This window comes from Schistocerca piceifrons, chromosome 3 (genome assembly GCF_021461385.2).
Source record: "Schistocerca piceifrons isolate TAMUIC-IGC-003096 chromosome 3, iqSchPice1.1, whole genome shotgun sequence".
In the NCBI taxonomy this organism is placed as follows: domain Eukaryota; kingdom Metazoa; phylum Arthropoda; class Insecta; order Orthoptera; family Acrididae; genus Schistocerca; species Schistocerca piceifrons.
The window spans coordinates 554025724-554037874 of NC_060140.1; the positions used below are offsets into that span (position 1 = coordinate 554025724).

Here is a 12151-nt window from a genome sequence, read left to right on the forward strand (position 1 = left end):
CTGACACATCGGACCTCGACACTAATCCGCCTAGCGGATTCGTGCCGGGGATTGGCACACCTTCCTGCCTGGGAGGCAGCGCATTAGACTGCGCGGCTAGCTGGGCAGGTTTTGATGCCAGGTAGCTACTCTAAGCAGTGGATATGGAAATACATATCCATTTCATCACATTATTTGATTTCAAAAGCTCATAAAATAAAGAATGAGAAAGGTATTCGGGCATGCCCAGAGTCATACTGTGGGCATCCGTTTCAAGATGATATACTTATTGTTGCTGTGGAATATTACCTAAACAATGACAAAGATTGCAGCAGGCAAAGTCCTAACCAGCGGATTCGTGCCGGGGATTGGCACACCTTCCTGCCTGGGAGGCAGCGCATTAGACTGCGCGGCTAGCTGGGCAGGTTTTGATGCCAGGTAGCTACTCTAAGCAGTGGATATGGAAATACATATCCATTTCATCACATTATTTGATTTCAAAAGCTCATAAAATAAAGAATGAGAAAGGTATTCGGGCATGCCCAGAGTCATACTGTGGGCATCCGTTTCAAGATGATATACTTATTGTTGCTGTGGAATATTACCTAAACAATGACAAAGATTGCAGCAGGCAAAGTCCTAACCAGGCTGACATTATCTCTGTTGTGAAAAATTGCAAAAAAGTTAAAAAGGTAAAAAGATATGACACAAGATCAATAGGGGAAGCATATCTCCTAAAGAAAATGGAGAATCCAAATTTAAATAAAAATTGGTCTCGCAAAATTCTACTCCTTACAACCAAAATGGGTAAAATGACAGCTAGTGAAGGAAGTGTGCATATGCATTTATTGTACTTTTTTGGTACTGTTTCACCATAAGCACTGTAGCAGGAAAGAAGTACACAGTAGGTGGACCAAATGCTTTTGTGTATATGTCAAGAGCTGCAAAATAAATGTCGGTTGTAGGGATGTGCAATGTATCTTGGTGCTGAAGTGATGACTGTTGAAGTATTATACCTTCAGGATACTGACAATGACACAATGTATGCATTGTGGGAGGGAGGAGAGTTGCTGAAGAAGACAGGAGAGCCAGAGAATTTTATTGCAGAGGTTAGGCATTGGGTCCTGAAAGGAATAGCTCACCAACACACATAGAAGATTCAGACAGGCCATAGCAGAAATAATATCATCCACATCCCAGAATACTGACACATTAGCTCTTCATTGTAACTTTGCTGAGTACTGGCCTCTTGCTGTGCAGAACAAAATTCAAAGTTACCACTGGCACACATCACAGGTATGAATATTCACATGTGTTGTTTACTTCCTTGGAACATCACACTGTTTTGCTATTGTCAGTGATGATCTCATTCATGACAGAGCACATGCATGCTATACTGTCAGCATGGTAATTGATGACATAGCATCTAGAGGCCATGCATTTCCTAAACGTGTGTATGTGCCTGATGGAGCAGCATCTCGTTTTAAAAACAGCTTTCAACTTTATGAGCTTGGTCAGTGTTGTAGCACAGAAATTATTTTCAGCAACAGATCATGGAAAAAGCACATATGATGGGGTAGGCGGTCTCTATAAACACCTAGCAACAAGATTTAATCTCCAGCATGAAGCTGTTGATGCTGTAAGAGATGCTACTCGATTTGTACACGCCGTATCAACATTAGTAACATGTGAAACTCTTAATTCTAAATGAAAGTACATTGCTTAAAAAAAGGGGAGGGGGGGGGGAAGAGTGGTCTGCTATGAAGCCTCTGGTAGCACTTCGATGAAGTCACTACTGGGTCGCATCCTAGTGTGGCACATATATTGCAAGAATGGATCTCCATGAAATGCAGCATGTTACTGTGTGAGAAATGCAGTATACATTATAAGTGTTTGCATTGAGCCACTTCATTTCTTGTGTGTATGGCAATCAGTGGTGGGTGGGACAGGTAACGAGTGTCTCTCATGAGCTGCAAGATATAACAGTCCTCTTTATGACTCCTCTTGGTCCTGCCAATGTTTTCAGATGGCCATCATCAAAAGATCAATGTGCCGTTCCCGTTTCCGAAGTACTGCTCTTGTTCGATCATCCTTGTCTGTCTTCAAATTCAGCTCGGCTATACAAGTTCAATGAGAAGAACATGAAGAAAGCAAATGAACTCTCAACAGTGCAATGTTGATTTTTACATTGTAGGCAATTTTAATTAATGGAAAGTCATGAAGAAGTAAAATCAGAACAGAAGACAATAATAATTTGTGAATAATATCATAAAAAGAAAAATGGGTGTAAATATTCTATATATGATTTTGTTATAAAATGCTTTTGAACAAAATTATCAACCATTTTCCCACTCACTTATAATGTTGTAAAGTAATTATTTTGATTCAGAAATACCAGTTTTGCATGACATTTACTTAAAATCAGTGATCAATTTAAATATGTAAGTGTCCATGATTTTTTGATTTTTGAGAGTAGGGCTAGGTCTACCTAAAAAATTTCTCACATTTGTACAGACAAGTATTGCCCATTCTGATTATTCATTTCCTAAGTACAATGACCAACCAACGTACCACGAAATTTTTAGAACATTTAACTTTGGGGTTTTGGAGGAAACAGTAACCAAAAAAATTCTTATTCTTTCATCTTTATGTACAAATATTTTGACAGTTTAAGAATTTCATGGATTACTGTCATAGCTGACAGTTAGCAGCCCTTCCACTTTATCACTTTTCAAGACGGTTAACATCATGCGACTATTCATATTCTCAAAACATAATTTTGAATTTCACAAAAAGTTACAAATTTTCATATTTGTTTGTCGAAAAAATATTTAAAAAAAGCTCAGAAGTGTGCGTGTATTAATCATCTCATAGTATTGGGAATAAAGCATTTATTGAAAATAAATTCAGATCTCTATCACTTTCTGTATTATAATTTTTCAATTTTCGCTTTCATTATGACATTTTCACTAGTACTCTCATTTAGAGAACTCTGTAGCATTTTAACAAAAAATCAAAATATTGTAATTTTGGAGGGATATCATGTGCAACTTCAACACACACATATATATATATATATATATTATATTCATATATATATTATATTCATATATATATATATATATATATATATATATATATATATATATATATATATATATATATATGAATATAATAGAGGGAAACATTCCACGTGGGAAAAATATATCTAAAAAGAAAGATGATGAAACTTACCAAACAAAAGCGCTGGCAGGTCGATAGACACACAAACAAACACAAACATACACACAAAATTCTAGCTTTCGCAACCAATGGTTGCCTCGTCAGGAAAGAGGGAAGGAGAAGGAAAGACAAAAGGATATGGGTTTAAGGGAGAGGGTAAGGAGTCATTCCAATCCCGGGAGCGGAAAGACGTACCTTAGGGGGAAAAAAGGACAGGTATACACTCGCGCACACACACACATATCCATCCACACATACACGTCAAGAGTGACTGTGTCACATCACTATTTCAAAGTTTACTGGAAAATATATATATATATATTTTCCAGTAAACTTTGAAATAGTGATGTGACACAGTCACTCTTGACGTGTATGATTTGAGATGAAATCGCCCAAGTGCAGCAGATCCTTATTAAGGGATAAATTGTGTTCTGTGGATGTGACGATTGAGGGTGCAGGATAAAAGTGTGATGGAAGACAAGTCACTATAATGTGGTATATTTGGCATCTTCACCAACCTCTCAGCATCTGCAGAGAATGTGGCATGTGCTGGTGAAAAGATGTTTCTAGAAATATACTAAGCAAGTGAAAATCAGCAAGATATGAATAAACTCCAGTACAGTATCAGTTACTTCGAAAAGCATCAGCAAAGCCAAGACCTGACCTTGCCCCACTGCCGCCAATCACTGGTGCTGCATACCTGTACTCTTTTAGAGTTTTATTTACAGGTTTATTATTTTTATTACCTTACTGTTTTTATATATATTTTTTTCACAGCCCCATTTCTTGTTACAGTGGTTTGGTTATTGCTAATAAATACAAAAATGGATCAGCAATCTTGTACCCCTAACGAAATGGGGCTCAAACTGTGATGAGGATGGATCACTCAAATCCCAGTGACAACCATTACTCTTAGCACCTGAAGATGTATTTTGCCACTGTTCTACTTGGTGTGGGGGATGGTACGGATGCTGAAGAGCCAGCATTCCATGCTTCATCATGTACTGCATGCGCCGTGGTCTGTGTATGAGTGGTGCGCTGTTACTGGATCTGCAGGATGATGTTGATCACACTGATAATTCCATTGTTGAGATGTTTGCTGATAATAAACAGTATAGATTTTCTGTTAGTTCTTAGATCATTTGACATTAAACATTTATTTTGTACCATTAAAAAACTTTATTTTAACAATCTAAGATTTTTACGTCTCCTGCATTGCATGAAGTATTAGTCCTAGAGAAAACATGAATACGGCATTTTTTAGTAGGGAATTTAATGTGGTTCAATTTTGTACTGGGAAATGTTTTTGATAGCAGCCTCAGCTTTTGAGTTATTCAAGAAAAATGTAAAAATGTGACATTCAAACAACCCTCTTGCCCAGACATTCTCCCTCCACCAGTCACAATTTGTAGTATGTTGTTCATGGTACTCCTCCTACCACTAGATGAAAATTTGCAACTACACAAATTATTTACTGAATTTTTCCTTTGTTGAAGTGACTACTACTGAATATTTGCAGTCCACTATAATGGACACCATTCTGTGCTGTACTAAGTAATTTGAATTATTTGTGTAAATTATTCTTATTTATGGTGCTGATTCCATGCACTGAGCTCTAGGTTTGAAAAAAAAAATCATTTATGGCAAATTTCATTAAGGAATGCATTTATTGGGAAGCAGTTATTGGTATCCCCAGTTTTTGAGTTCACATCACAAGTAATTCGTACTGTTCTCTTTTGGACTGAAAACTTCAGCTGGGCTTGATTAATTACCCTGTAAACTCATTCCATATTACCAGCAGGTGTCTGTAGGGTATGTGGCGGTAATGTAGAAATGCAAAGATACCATGCAAAACTATTTTCAACAAGGTAGGTATTTAGTGCAAATAGTGTGTGAATAAGAATGTTGTGCAATAGTTAACAACTGAATGACACACTATAATAGCAAAGGCACTGATCTCACATATGAGAAGATTGAGCTTGCCCTTTCCAGTCCTCCTGATTTAAAGTTGGTACACCTGTCAGCCAACCCATATTCCCACCTGGCACCACCTATCCGCAGTTCCTGTCCATGTCCCCATGCTTGCTAGTTTGAGATTCCTGCATGAGGTTGGACATAATTGCATATCACCACTGAATGTGGTGAATTCATCACCCATGAGGCAAGTCAATTATACGAATGCAGGGTATCTGTTATTTCGGATGTGTCCAAAAGGACATATACCATGCGGAATCTGCAGCTGTGATACATATTATATAAATTGATGGACGAGAGATTCTGTGTGGTGTCTGTTCTTTCAAACATGTCTGAAAGAACAGATGCCACACTTTTATATATAATTTATTGGTTATGAATAGATTAAAACTGAAGAATTTGCAAAAAGGTAGGAAATGAAGGAGGTGGAACATGGATAAGTTCAAAGAACCAGAGGTTATTGAGAGTTCCAAAGGGAGAATTGGGCAACGATTGACTAAAACGGGAGAAAGGAATACAGTAGAAGATGGACGGGTAACTTTGAGAGTTGAAATGTGGAGGCAACGGAGTACCAAATAGATAAAAAGACAAGGCCTAGTATCCTTAGTGTGTCGCAGGAGACACTGAACTTAGTCGAGGAAAAGAGAAAATGTAAGAATGCAGTGAGATTGACAGGAAGTGCAAAATGGCTAATCAGGAGTGGCTAGAGGATGAATGAAAGTCTATAGAAACATGTATAACTAGGGGAAAGATAGATACCACCTATAGGAAAATTAGAGAGACATTTGGAGAAAAGAGAAGTAGCTGTATAAACATCAAGAACTGAGATGGATAACTAGTTCCAATCAAAGAAGAGAAGTGTGTAAGGATGAAGGATGTAGAGTGGCTGTGCAAGGGACATGCACTTGAAGGCAACATGTACTACTACATAAAGACAAGCCACAGTTTAATAGTGTTACCAAAAATCTTTGAAGTTCTTGAGCAGTTTACTTCAGATTTTTATACAATGCTCTAATAAACATTCTCTCTCTCTCTCTCTCTCTCTCTCTCTCTCTCTCTCTCTCTCTCTCTCTCCCCCCCCCCCCCCCCCCCCCCCCCACCACCCCACACACACACACACACACACACACACACACACACACACACACACACACTTGCGTGCAAAAGCTTGCTAAATGTTCATATAGATAGAAGCTACACATATATAGCAGCTATGTCAAAAAGCTCCTTACCAATTTATTCCTAATTTTTTTCATGATACACTAATAAAATTAGGGTGGCCATAGACTATATACTTTTTAAATGTGTGTAATATGTGAATGTATCTAAGATATGTATAATAAGCAAGTGTTGTTAGCAAAAATTTAAAAAAGTGTTAGATTGATTAACTTCACATTTTCCATAATTTTCTAATAAACATTCAGATGAGCATAGGCTGTGTATCTTTTTAAATGACAGTGTACAAGTTTGGCGTTAAAACTGACTACAAGGAAAAAAAAGTGCTATGCTGTAAGACATTGTGGTTTTGTTTTCTTTCTTGATACTCTAACATTCAGATGGACAACATTGTTGGCAAAGATCCCAAAAAGTTCTTGATCATTTTACTTCAGATTTTTATACAATAGTTGTACAATATCAGGGTCTTTAAATCAATTCCCCCATTTCTCCCACATGTAATCTTTCTCCTTAACATGTAATTTTAAACAAAAAACAGCATTGTTCTGGTTCGTTTTATTCCATGCTTCCGGTTTTAACAGAATACAGGAAAATGGTATTTATGGCTTATTGGCGTATGATTAGAATACTACTATGGAATCTGATACTTTGTAATTCTACCCATTTGTGGATTAAAAGCAGGCGAAATACTGTCACTGATCCTCAGAGATCTTGCAGCTGAAGAAGTCTTTCCCATATCCTGTCTACCGATGATCCCAACGGATATAACCATTCATTTTAAGTCACTTTTCAGCTGCCAATCAAGGTTTCCTTTGCAACACCAGTTAACAAGGCTCAAAGTGAGAAATAGAGGGGAAGAGGAGGTCAACAGAGAGGGAAGAGGAAATGAACATAAAGAGGGGGAAGGAGGAGATGGACTGAGAGGAGGGAGGAGGAGGTAATAGACAGAGAATGGGCAGTGGATGAGGAGATCGACAAAGAGAGGGAGGAAGGAAGAGATGGGCAGAGAGAGAAGAGACAGGGATTAGAACATATATCCACTTCCTATACATTGTAGCAGTTGTGTAGTATTGTCGGATTATCTTGTATTATAGAAAGGGAGAGGAAGTAGATGAATGTGAAATAGGAGATATTAAAGAATAATTTGATTGGGCATTAAAAGAACAAATTGAAACAAGCCCCCTGGAGACTGACTATGAGTCTTGATGGGGCCACAGGCCTGCACATTAGGGTGTCTGTGTAGTTGTGTGTTTCGTTATGTGGACTTCTAATAGAGAAAGAATAAAGCTAGTAAAACAATGTTTGTTTTGCGTGTTCATTTGTGCCATGCGTAAGTCAGCTGAAGGAGGTTGGTTGCCTTTCCTTTGCGTAACGTCAGATCTGTTTCTGACAGACAAATATAGTTTCTTTTTAGTCCTGCAAGCTAGTTTTATTCCTCAAATAATCCACAGCTTTTTTGTAGACATCAATCTAATACTGGTTACTTTTCAGATAAGGTAAGGATTTAATTAATGAATGTGTTGTATTTTTAAACAGTGGAAAGTCCAGATCTGAACATTAACAATATTACGAGGAGGATAGCTACTGACTGTGAAGATGATACATTGAGTTGCTGATAGACGTGTCAGAAGAGACTGTACGCATTTGAGTTTTTGTCCAAAGACTCATTCAGAAAGGAAAACACACACACACACACACACACACACACACACACACACACACGTTCACATTCACAGAAACAAGCACACCTCATGCACATGACCACTACCTATGGCCACCCCGGCCAGAATGCAACTCTGTTGGTTCGAAAAGGAGCAGTATTCTGGAGTGGGGTGGTGAAGGGGGGGTGAATGGCTTTCACATCCTCAATACCTTCTCTCCCGTCCTTTTCAACTGTCCCTCCTCAACCTAATGTGACACCCTTCTAGATATGACCTCCTCTCTGATGGCTCCATCCACACCTCTGTCCTCATCAAGCCCACCGACAGTACCTACATTTTGACAGCAGCTGTCCCCTCCACATCAAAAAATGCTTCCCATACAGCCTGGCCACACAGTAACTGTGTATCTGCAGTGACAAAAACTCTCTTGCCATGTATTTGAAGGTCTCACAAAGGTCTTCACAGACAGGCACCACCTACCAGACCTAAGTCATATCCCCACACAACCCCAGCCCCCCACCACTACCAAGTGTCAGCAACACAGGAGTATCGCCCAGTGCGACCCTGGACTGGAACAAGTTAACCATGTCCTTCTTTAGGGCTTTGATTAACTATCATGATGCCCTGAAATGATGAACATCCTACCCAAGATCCCTCCCAGCCCTCCAAAGTGGTGCTCCAATGCCCTCTCAACCTCATCATCACTGTAGTCCATCCCTATGCCACTCCCAATCCCGACCCGTTGTCACAGGGACCATATCCCTAAGTAAGACCCAGGTGCAAGACATGCCCAATCCAGCCACCCAGCACTTCCTGTGTCCATCCCAGTATGCAGTTATCATACCCCAACAGAGGTCGGGCCACCTACAGAAGCAGCCATGTCATATATCATCTCTGCTGCAATCACTGTATATTGGTATGACTACCATCCAGTTGTCCACCAAGATGAATGACCAAGAGCAAAGTGGATTACCCTGTGGCAAAACAGACACCTGAACATAACATGCTTGATTTCGATGGCTGCTTCACAACCTGGGCCATGTAGATCATCACTTCCACCACCAGCTTTTCTGAACTGCCCAGATGGGAGTTACAACGCATTCTCTGCTCCCAAAATCATCTTGGCCTCAACCTATGGTAACCTACTGTCCTTCCACCCACCACCCATGAGTTTCCACACCATGTGTCCCATTATCTCCTCCTAATTTACATCCCTTCACTATAATTGTGTGACACTCTCTGTTAATGCACCCACCAGTTTTCCTCCTCCTCTGTTCCTTTCCTTTCCCACTCCTCACCTTTTCTACTCACCATCTCCCCCTCCCCTACAGATTCTTGTTTCTGCACCTGGCAGCCTTGTCGTGCCACCATCTAGTTCCTGCACAGACTAGCAGGCAACATTTGACTTCTCTCCCTCCACCTGTATTCTGCTGGCATTCCCCCTCCCCTTTCCCCTCCCACACTGGATTGCTGGTTTGTTTCAGTGGGGGACAGTTCCGTTCTGACTGGTGATAGTGGTCATGTGTATGAGGTGTGAATGTGTGTGTGTTTTCCCTCAAGAAGACGGCTTTGGATGAAAGTTCATATGTGTAACAGTCTTTCTGTTATGCCAGTCTGCAACTCACAACTAAGTATGTCATCTGTACGGTGAGTAGCGATATGTCCTTTTCATAATATTGACAATAGTGGGAAAAAGGATAGGTTGCTCCTCACCATAAAAATGTCCCTTTTTGTTGCAGACGGGCATAACAAGAACACTGTTACACATTATAGATTTTGGACAAAGCCTTCTTCAGCAAAGAAAACAAACACGCACACACACACACACACACACACACACACACACACACACACACACGAGACTGCAGTCTCAAAACATGGCAGTGCGGCTACAGTTGCCTGAGACTGCAGTCATGTGTGTGCATGTGTGTGTGTGTGGCCTTTTTTTGACGAAGGCCTTACAGGCTGAATGCTTTATTTGTGACAGTCTTTTTGTTAGGTGCCTATCTGCAACTCAGCATCTCCACTACATGGTGAGTGGCAACTTTCCTTTTCAAATATTGATACATGCAGAATTCAGTGTGTTACACCAGTCATGAGCAAAAGCAGCATGAAGTATACCCCTGCCAAAAAATGAGATAGGAACATTATGGTTCACAATATGTACAAATGGCCTCACAGGCAACCTTTGCTACTCTTTGAGATTATTTGTAGATGTAAAAGTGTTTATACTGAACTGTTATAAAATGCATGATTACTTGCAGACAGTTGGCAAAGAATTGAGAATGTAACTGTCAAAGTATTGGGTCTCACCTAGTGATATGTGAATTTTTGGCAGAGGTGTTCCTGTTATTAATATCTTCAAACATACTAAAAACATGGCAATATCAGATCACAGTAGAAAAACTGTTATCATCATTGGAAATAGGATTTTAACAATGAAAAGTGCACATTAATTGACTTTGTCAACTTACAGGCAAACTATGGCATTACAGAGTAGCCTAGACCTCATGCTATGTCACTGATCAATTGTTACCACTACCTTCGTTTTAAAAATAGCTTGTTTTTCTTGTATGTTCATTGAATTTGCCAAATTGGAGTCAAACTGCCATTTTCCAATCTCATCTAGACCTTGCGTTATGCTGTATGTCTGTCAGTCTATGGGAAAGCAAGGAATAGGAGGGGGGGGGGGGGGGGGTTGGAGGGTGATTGTGCAATTGATTCTGAGTGTTGTAAATCAGTGCAAGAATACCAAAAAAACGCTTAGCAAACTTGAATGGGAAACACTAAAATGGTATGTGTTGTACATTTCAGATAATACTCTCAGTATTCTGATAGTCCACATTCCAATATGAGTCAAGTAACATATTGAATCACCTCCGTAATGCATACAGCAATAAATTTAGAGAAATTTGTAGTTCTACAGAAGGATATTGACAGTCATTCTTTCTGTGTGTCATCTGCATTTGGAATAGGAAGAAGAAAATAATTATTATTCTGGTACACTATGTGCTCTCTGCCAAACACCATTTGGTGGCTAGCAGAGTACAAATATAGAACTAGGTTAGTTGTGGATTCTAATATGTCAGCGAGCCTCCACTTGCATGGTCACAAGGTTACTTTTTCCCCCCTTGCAAATTATACGAGTATAAAATGAACAGTTATATACTCCCATTGGTCATTCTAAAAAGCAAGTGTTGCTCCAGTTGAAATATTTCATAGAATCAAGTTATTTTATGGTAGTGGCTGTGATGAGGATAGTACTGTGTGCCACCAGTTAAATAGATGTAAAGCTGCCTGACCTTGAATAGTAGAATAATGTGACGAAGAAGGAACTAGATGACCTTTGTCGGTAACCCAGTATTACAAAAGAAGAGTTGACAGATTGATGCAGCCGAATTGGTGCATAACTCAGTAGGAAATTACTGCTGGAATCAGAATTTTACAAGAGCATGTGTCTCACATTACTGGTTTTCTTGACTATCAGAGAATATGTACTCAATGTGTTCAAAGTATATTTAAACCTGAAATAAAAGCCTGCAAACACAAGAGATTGAAAGTGCAGTTTTTTCATGAAACATTATGACTTAAGATGGAATGTGGGTTCTCTATTACAAACAAAATGTCATTCCAGAGCATACTGACAAAGATTTCCCAAGAAAAAAAAATTAAAACACAGATTATAATTGTAAAAGTGGGTAATATTTATTTTGGGGTTTCTGTGGAGTTATTTGTATTGATTCTCTAGAGTCAAACATAGTAGAATTGGGGGGGGGGGGGGGGGGATGTTTTGGAGCAACAAGACACCACCGTGTGCCACCATGGAAGAGATTGAGAGGCTGAACCTTAAAACAGCACTGTATCAGCCATACAGTACACATTTGAGACACTGTAATTTTTGTCTGTTTCCAAAAATAAATAACTTAACAGACTTCAATACGGCTCTGGTGAAGAAATCCAGACAATGGTGAGGACTCAGTTGCAGATACAGAAGGGCATTCAGGACATCCTCATGCTTGTTTATGTTTGGCAATATGTGTGTCATTTCTCTAATGTCTATGTCAAAACAGAGGAAAATTAAAGCAATCTCTGTGTGTTTCATTTATTAAAATGTTCCCATTCAGTCATTTGTACATTTA

The 12151-nt window shown here is 39.3% G+C and overlaps 1 protein-coding gene across 2 annotated transcripts in view; it reads left to right on the forward strand.

Annotated features, from left to right (window-relative positions):
- LOC124789515 (TATA box-binding protein-associated factor RNA polymerase I subunit B) overlaps positions 1-12151 on the forward strand; it is a 333200-nt gene that overhangs the window by 20613 nt on the left and 300436 nt on the right. The window lies entirely within an intron of this gene.